Genomic DNA, 9780 nt, shown 5'->3' with positions numbered 1-9780 from the left:
AATTGTCTAAAGAATTCATAAGCCGAACTGATAATACATGAAAAGACCTATTATAAATTAATGTTCTATGAATTGGAACTCTCAACACTACTTCACCATATCTAGTTTTCCCGTTGGTGCCCTTCTCCTAACCTTTTATAAACTTTCATATAAATACTCTGGCTTTCTATTGACTAACAATTTCTTGCACAGATTCAAAACACTATACTCCCTTTTTTCTTTAACTTTTAATTGTCTTAGTTCCTTGTAGAATCTAGTTACATGGTCATCTAATCGCAAATTATACATATACCTAATACACGCATTTTGTGCTCTTTGTAGCTTAGTTGTTAAGGTTTCATTTAAGTCACAATAGGCTATATTAGCGTAATCAAAATAAGGAAAAATTAAAGTAGTAACTAACATTTTTTTTAAATCATAAAAGTTGGTTTAAAATTCAATCGTCTTAACTGGTACAAACATTGATAAACTTTCCTATGTATGTAATCCACTTGTTCCGACCACGATAAATTTTGAGTAATTCTTATCCCTAAGTTAACAACAGACTTTTCAAATTCTAAAACTGTACTATTTATTTTTTTTATAGGTAACACAGTATGATGCTCTATGCTAGAAAGTAAGCGAGAAGTGCCCACAATCATAGGTTTTGCATTTCAATACATTTAAGCCTAATCCATGGTTTGTGCACCACTTAACAAAGGTTTTCCAAGTCAGCATTTAAATTAGTGATAGCTATGTTAATATCCTTTGTACTAGTCTGCAAATACAACTGTACATCATCAGCATATAATATATGGATTTCACTAAATGTAATGGATTCTATTATTCTGTTAATATACAATGAAAACAACAACGCAGACAGAGTGGAACCCTGAGGTACACCGGAAAGGTTAACTTTCCAATCTGAAAACAAGCCTCCTACGGTTTTAATGCGCTGCAATCTATTGTCTAAATAGGAACTAAACCATCGAACAACATTTGAACTAAAATTATAAGACTCTAAAATAGACAAAAGAAGCTTGTGATTAACACAGTCAAATGCACGACTGAAGTCTAAAAACATTAAAATAGTTACAAGTCTCTTATCCATTGCATATCTTAAATCATCTGTAATACGAAATTAAAGCAGTTTGAGTGCTGAAGTGTTTTCTATACCCTGACTGGTATTTACACAAAATATCTTTCTCATCAATGTATTCACATATTTGACTATGCCACTAACTTATCTAAAACCTTTCCGAACACAACACAGTATATTTATCGACCTATAGTGCTTACACTCAGAAGGGCTAGATATTTTTGGCAAAGGTAATATAAACTGATTTTTTCCATTGGCTAGGATAAACTGAGTTAATTATAGAAAAATTATAAACATGGCATAAAAACCTCCTTAATTTCATTAAAAATTAACTTGATAAACTTTATTTCAATTTCATCGTTTTCCTACAGCATTTGAAGATATACTATTTAACATTTTAAACATTAAATCACAATTAACATCCTTAAGGCTAAATATCTCAGATGGCTCATTATACATGTTTCTTATATTGTTGAACCAAATCATTACTGATTTCATTATTTATACCACAAAAAAAATCATTCAAATTATTCAATGATGAGAGAGAGAGAGAGGGAGAGAGGGGAGAGAGGGAGAGAGGGAGAGAGGGAGTAAGAGGGAGAGAGAGAGAGAGGGGAGAGAGAGAGGGGAGAGAGAGAGAGAGAGAGAGAGAGAGAGAGAGAGAGAGAGAGAGAGAGAGAGAGAGATTTTCAAAGGGTTTCAGTCTTATTTTAAATTGGTGAGGATGAATAATTCGCATAAAAATGTTTTTGATTTTCTATCTATGTATTAGTTGTTGAGGAACGAATGTCAAATTTATTTTTTTCCAGAACAGCAACCCTATGGGTGGTAGATCTACATGAAAATCCCTTCTTGTTTTGTTGAGACCATGTGGAACACGTATGTTAAAATTTAATCGTAGTAGGACATCGGAAATTTAAACAAAAACTTATTATTCCAGTGTTGCAGCCATACTTCAACTCCTGTGGTTGGATAATCGTCATGAAAATGCTTTTGATTTTTAAAATTTTAAGTCATGAGGCACGTGTGGCTTTTATCTTTTTGGAGGATATTTAAAAAATGATATTATTTTAGGGTTGCAACTGCATTTCAACCCCTATGGATATTTGATTTCCCTGAACATGGGGGTTTTCTATTTAAGTAATGAAACATAAATGTGCCAAAGTTTACTTTCTGGAATACCAGAAAGTTGGAGAATAATTCTCCATTAATTACTGGTGAATCAGTGAGTAAGTGAGGGCTTTGTATTTTTTATATAGGATTAGCTTCATTATTATTCATTTTAAGTACAGCAGCATTGATTTACTTACCAAATTACTACCTAATATTATCATTTAAACAAAATTATTTTGCAGAATGTGTAAAAGTATGTTTCCAAGCGCCAATCCCAAGAACGGTTGGACCTATTTGGCTAATTCCTTTTCAAAAATATTCCTTGACAAATTTAATGAGAAGAAAAATTGAAAAAGTTACCTGGAGTATTTTGGAATTCTGGACAATGATACCATTTATGTTTCATAATACAGTTTCACTGACATTAAGCAGCTGTTGACTTACAGCTGAAACGTCTGTTTATATTGATAAAATATTAATTGTACATTGCTTCATCAGTAGAATAATGCAGGTAGTAAATACATAGTACATAAAGGTAGTATTTAACTTTTACTTTAGATTGCACCAGTAACGCATTTAAATCATACAATGCATTTTAAATATAATTTAAATTGTAAATGTTTCCACATATGGGAATTCAAAATGGCGTACATTAATAAATATACTCCTACAAAAAATTTATATGAACTAGAAATCCTCCTACAGCGAACAATATGCAAGAAATGCTCCTACACGTACATAAATTAAGTTAGGTTCAATTCTGATACTCTTAACCATGAACACTGAAAATAATATGTACCTGATATATGCCTGCATACGTTTGAAAAATGTCTTAGTACTGGAGTACAATGACATCATACTGTAGTAATTCGATAGATTATATTATATATAAGTGCTTTTACTAAGTATTATAAGGACTTTGATTTTGAAAATTACGTGTGAGGCCGCGGTTAACAGCTAATTTAATATAATTTCTTATCAGATTTAAAAACGATTTAATATAAATTATACGTATACTTGCTTACTTTGTGTATTTAGTAATTTATGTAAAATTCATAGTATGTTTAAGTCAAGTCCACATTTAGGTATTTATATGACGTATTTTTATATGTTAAACTAATTTAATGTACAAACACTTATACATTGGTGGGAAAATTATTGATCTTGTTTATTTGATTTGATGGTTATGAAAATGGGTGTTTTTCTGTGGGCTTTGGTTTTGTTAAAATTTATTGAAGAATTTACATTACACATAAGTATATATGAGAGTGTATAGAGAAGTATTTATATTACTCAATCCATTCATGATATTATTTAAGATACTATAATAAATTTTTAATTTTAAAATCAATGTTTTCTTTATATATTTCTCAGATGTTCATGCCTTATTTCCTTGGGTTTTCTTTTATGTAGATATAATATAGCAAATTGTAAAAATATGTAAAATTGTGTTGTTACATGTAAAATATTTATTGATATATTTAAAGTTTGTTTTGGTTGTTTATCAAGTTTGTTATTAGGTTGTTTATTAATTTATAATGATGCAATGTATTTGGAATTTAAATTTTTGATACGAATTTCATCTCCACGTTTGTATTGTATTTTTAATTAATCGTAGTAGTACGTATTTATATGTTTTTTGTAGATTTCCCGCTCAAATAGCTTCGGGTAGATGGGGATAAAAAAATAAATACATTGTAAACAAATGGTTATTCTTGAATAAAAAAAGTTTGAATTTTAATTAATAATAAAATGGGTATAATAATTTTAATAACCTTTTTGCAATAAATGCTAATTAACATTGTTTCGTTTTCAGAGGCGGAGAAATGGTTGGAACCTTATCAACGTATACCCTATAAGTAAACATAACGTAAGAACAGTGTGAAGAACGTTCTAAACTACAATAATAAATCGTACGACGAAGTATACATGGGTCCGATAACATATAACAACACAATTATCGCACAGACCCTTTGACCCCAAAATAAATGAAGGTTTTCCTTGTCCCAAGTGAAACCTATTTAGCAAGCTTCAAGCTATGGAGCCTTTCTATTAAGTACCATCGCACAAACTGTCAAGTATACGGACTGCACTTTGACCTTTCGATTCCAAAATTAATCAGGTCCTATCTTATACCAAAGTGAACCTATGTACAAATCCCAATCGACAAATCCATAGAACCTTTTTTAGGTATCGCACAAACAGACCTAAGGTCTGTTCTTAGTAATTATTTAAAAAAATGGACCGAACTTAATTAATTGGTATACAATCAAGTATAAATTGGACGCGCTTAATATGCATAGTAATAAAACGTTTTTTAATGTCATAAATAAATAATCCCATTGTTCCTATTGTTGAAGTTGGGATTGACTATAAAATGATCACACACCAAGACACCAACGAGGTGAAGTTCCATGTTGTTGTATAAGTGTTTCTAATGGATTTTCCGATAATATGAGAATGAATAATCGAGTGTATTATTCCAATAACTTTGGGACTGTGGTCCACCTGGGTTATTTGTGGCATACAGTGTATACACATTACAAAAAAGTTATTTTTAATTTTTGGCTTAGAATCACACACGGAATTTGAAAATATATAGGCAGCCCAACCTTTTTGTTACACCCTGTATAGATTGTCAACACCAAGGTTTATTTCTAAAGATATTTAATATCTTAATACCTTTAAATAGGACTAATGATTAGAACCGAAGTAAATTGTAATATGACAGAAAAAAGAAGATATGGAGAGATGGAGGAGATACGTAATATTATAATGAAAAGTATTTTTTATATATTAGAACTCACAGAATTTAAATCTATTGTTAGTCAAACACATAGTTGATAATGAATCAAGGCAGGTAGGTAAGCGGAAGAATCTGAGACAATGAGAGTCCTGGAGGTTGATGTAACTTGGACAGACTGGCCAGAGGGAAAATTGAAGTAATGTTCGCAGCAATAGACGTTCGTCCAGGCGATGTAGATCGTCGTGGTCAGGAGGTCCAACAGAGAACTCTTTTCTTTAGAAGTCTAACTTTCTTCAAAGTACAGAATGTCACTTGAGTTTCAATATCCCTATTTTGGAAGTCTTCGGTTCTGAAACAGAATATGTCAAAGCAGTTTGAATCTTATCGAGTTAAATTTTTAATAAAAGGGCACATATATGACATAACAGTTTTGCCTTCAAATGATATATGGAGAGTAGGTTCAATTCCTCCTCAGATCATCAAACATTGAGATTAGAAGAGATAATCTTGAGTTCCTACCAGTGAATCCTTAATTAAGTAGAAACCCAACCAGAAAAAACCAAGAATCCCATGAGTAACGTGGCTATATATAATCTTGCCATCAACGTTCTCACCTTATCAGCGGGATTTTGAACTCCATTCAAATGATTGCAGAAGTGAGACTGTGCTAAAGTCTCATTCTCGATCAAAAGTTACATAAATGATTCGTGGCATTAAGTCTTGAGGCGGTTATATGTTTGAAGCCATATAAGAGCGTCAGTGTTGAGTTTCTCCACAAATGTTTGAACTAGGGAGGAAGTTTGTTTTCAAATACTGTCTCATTGTACAAGCAATGTACATAGTACTCAACTTTACAAAGTTGGGTTTGCTATACAAAGTTGTCCACTTAATGAGTGCTACTTTGATATATTCTTATGATGACTCCGAAAGTGTACTACTACAGCAAAACTTTCGTTAGTTAAAGTTCATATAAGTATCATATAAAGGCTTAGAAATCTCTATTGATTTTTTATATCGATCTTAAGGTTACAACAAGGGTTTGCAAGTACGAGTATTTTAGCGAGGACGCGGGCCAGGTGGCCAACCCCATCTACTCCATTAGCCAGTCACCGAGGCAGCACTGCGAATTGTATGTACATGGTGAGAGAAAGCCGCGGGGATCATGGATTTGAGATGAGATGAGTATTGATATTGTTTGAGTTCATGAAAAGATTTGGTGACCAGTACTGTTCTAAGATGTAAGGTCTAAAAAAAAGACCTGCGAGAAACTTGGTGCCTCGAAATAATTTTGCAGTAGCCAACTGGAATTGGAATACCACTTTGATAGTGTAGTTTCCATGGCCTAGAAGGAGGTGTAAGGGGAAGGATGGACATTAGTTGATTCTTAAGCTATTAGAGGCCTCTTCTTCGTTATCTACGCCTGTGATAAAACCAGTGAAATTTCATGTCCTTTCGTCTCCCGCGAGTTGAGGAAGAGTTATTACAGGAGCAGCTGTCCTTGAGCCCAGATACATATAGAGACGCCAATTTCAACGCAGAATGAATGAGAAAGACCCGGTTATTTAGGTAAAATAGTGACTGCTTAATTAGACTTATTTCGGGTAGTTAAAGAACAAAACTTGCAATTTTATTAGAACTAGTCCTTACCCGCGGCTTCACCGGCAATTCCTCTACACCGCTCTGCATTGCATCTAACATTATATGTGTTTTATTGAATAGTACCAATAATTTCAGTAACACTGGAACTATTTTAGACATTGGTAAAAAAACTCCAATGTCGATGTAGCCTACTTAGCTTTCGTAGTGAAAGCATTAATGATAAGATACGATTGAGTTAAATATGGACGCAGTGTTCTTCATAAATTTAATGTAAGTTCAAAAATTTAATTTAGTGTCTTTATAGAGCTTTTTTCCTATTTGCAGTTACTCTCGCAGTTTAGCACGCAATTTAGAAGGCGTTGCTCATGTAAGACCACTGCTGGTTCGAGTGAATTATGCATCCGCTGCCAATATTGTGTTTTTTCCTTTTTGTCACGATCAAGAAATTACGTCGAAAAGTGCATATTTATGGAAGTTTTAATTTACTTTGTTCTTAATATTTTTTTGCTCCGTAGTTGATTTTGCCTTGTTTGCCATCAAGAAAATATATATCATAGATCATAGAAGCCAAATTCTCTCGAAACACAAGTAAGACGGGTTTTATAACAATGTTTTAATTTATAGGAAAATTTAAATAGTAAATTTGTTTTTAAATATAATGCTTAAAATTTTCTAAAGGTAAATTTTTTACAGTTGAAAGTACACTAACAACTACACCACTGCATAGTTCTTTCCGGCTGCTTGAAAAGGTTTGTTTGTTACGCTGTTTTTCTCAATTAGTTTTACTACCTTAACACTGTTATGAGGCTAATCACGTTATCACATATCAAATGTGTTATAATGGATAAAAACTCATACTTATTATTTGTTGGTTTTTGTCAATTAGAACTCAAATGTGCTTAGTGTTACAACATGAACTGACGACCTTGTTATCACATGCACTTAGCCTTTATCATTGACCATAACAATGATGGTTCAACATTAATATGACCATAACATATAATAAACATTGTGTCCCCAAGATTATCAGTCCATTTGTAATTATTTGTGAAAGTTTGGTTATGAAAATTTAATTTTATTGACTTACTGTTTTAAAAGTATTTTATTTCTTTATTCGCAATTTTAATCGTTACTAGAAGAAGACGATCACGGGGCAAAGTACTTCATATAAGTCATTTCCCTATACGTCCTCTCAGTCAATGCAATATATATTATTACCTTAAGGTTTGCACAACAGGGAAACAAATATAAACCGTCTCAGTAACTTAAGATAGGAATATTTATGTTTCTAACTAAGTTTAATTTTTAGATATGTTGGAATGTGATAAAATGGGGATAAATAAATTGGCATTTCGTAATATTATATTCTACTTGCGGAAAATCCCAGTTTATTTTATATTGATTGTTATTAATTTATTAATAACAATAAGAATATTTATTAATATAGTAGTTATTAATACTCATAGCATCGCATGCATTTATGTAAATAAATAGATATTCAGATTAATCATTGTTTTCCAACAGTGAACCCAAGCAAACATTACATTAGGTTTATTTTTCGTTCGATGAACTCATCTAAACATTACTTTTTCCATACCTAATCTTAAAAATGGTATGATTCTATAAATTGCGTGACACTTATGGACGCTCTAACAGTGCTGCGATAAGTCATTGGTGGAGTGCGAAATTCGCAATAGCCCACGTAAATGTTGAAAAACAATTAGAGATGTGTTACTTTAAATTATGAAATATGGAGTTTTGTTTTGTACCTCGTCTTTCATCTCTCGATTTTTTCATTGAAGAGTTACTAAATATGTTGTTAACTACTTGCATTACTGAGTATATTTATTATAAATTTAAAATGTTACCTAAATATTAGTAAGTTGTTAAAAATGAAATGAAAAGCAAATTTCTAAAAATAAATATTAATTCAACAAATAAGAAATTTTAATATTTTAAAATTACTTTTGAAATAACGTTTCTTTGTGAGTCACTAAAAATGGTACACTAAATTAGTCAGGTGGTGCAATAGATTTCGATTTAGGGTAACGTTCTATTTTATGCTTCCACAAGGAATGTTAAGCTTGTAATATTATATTAGTTTTAGGTAACTTGCTGTTCAAAGCGTACTTGGTAGTAATCGTAACATTTATTCCCGATTAAAAACCTCAGGAAATATTTTTTACAAGGTACAAGAAAGAATTCTTCATAACTTCATATAAGGGAGAATTCAATTTTTATATTTGATTTTAGGTCAACACTCAATCGCTATTTGCCAGATAAAACATGACTTCCTAGTATTTAAGAAGTTACGAGCTTCCTTAATAAAATTTAATCCAAATTAATTTTTTGTAAAAAAAAAATATTACTTATTAAAAATTATTATAATAAGTGGCAATCCTTTCTATTTAAGTGTTTATGAGTTATTACATCGTTTAGGACCACAATATTAAATGAAAAGTTTGTGTTGTGAAATTATTATTCTACTAGCACATATACCTGGCTTCGCCCACAATTTCTGTATATAATTTCGTGTATTTGATTGAAAAGCCCCCACGATCTCAGAAACAATTAAAATATCTGAGAAACAATGTTTATAGTCATATATGTGTATATTGTTAATTATATCTCATTTTTATATAGTTAACTAAGTTTTATGCATATTTATGTTGTTACTAACTAAACTAATAAACTAACTAACTAAGTTTATAATTTTTATGCATATTTATGTTGTTATTGAAAATTAAAAATAAAAGACACATTAATATCAATAATTTTAACAAATTTCAATACTTACATTATGACAGTAAGTTGTAATACAGCTAATACTATGATGGAATCCTATGCTATTTTTGTAATAAAGTGTTTCAGTGTTTGAGGTTAAGACAAATAATAACAATAACAAATGGATATCATAAACATATTTTTCACCAGCTGTTTTGTAGTATATGTTTAAGTCTCAACAAATATTATTTATTAAAGAGGATTAATTTATCTTTTACTTAAACCATCTGTTGTCTAGATTTTAAAAATAAATTATGTACCATAATAACATTCTGTAAATGAATTATATTTAGATTAAGTTATATATGAATAATTCCTATTTTGTTGAGAAAATTTCGAAATTATTTTGGTTTATAAACTGTATATGCAGATAATAGTCCCTCAGAATTTATGTTAAAGGTATCAAATCAATGATTAGTTATTCTTACTCTTAAAGAAGTTTTTGCAACAAAATCCTTTA

At 30.8% G+C, this 9780-nt stretch overlaps 1 long non-coding RNA gene across 1 annotated transcript; it reads right to left on the bottom strand.

The window, feature by feature from the left end:
* Window positions 1–4939: 4939 nt before the first annotated feature.
* LOC124367158 lies at window positions 4940–9431 on the bottom strand. The gene is made up of 2 exons (XR_006922875.1): window positions 9334–9431; window positions 4940–5286 (listed from the first exon to the last, which is right to left on the bottom strand). It is a non-coding gene; the product is annotated as an uncharacterized LOC124367158 (long non-coding RNA).
* Between the last annotated feature and the right edge of the window lie 349 nt (window positions 9432–9780).

This window comes from Homalodisca vitripennis, chromosome 8 (assembly GCF_021130785.1).
Source record: "Homalodisca vitripennis isolate AUS2020 chromosome 8, UT_GWSS_2.1, whole genome shotgun sequence".
Taxonomy (NCBI): Eukaryota; Metazoa; Arthropoda; class Insecta; order Hemiptera; family Cicadellidae; genus Homalodisca; species Homalodisca vitripennis.
The sequence above is the reverse complement of the archived record's forward strand: the minus strand, read 5'-3'. Positions and strand labels throughout refer to the sequence as shown.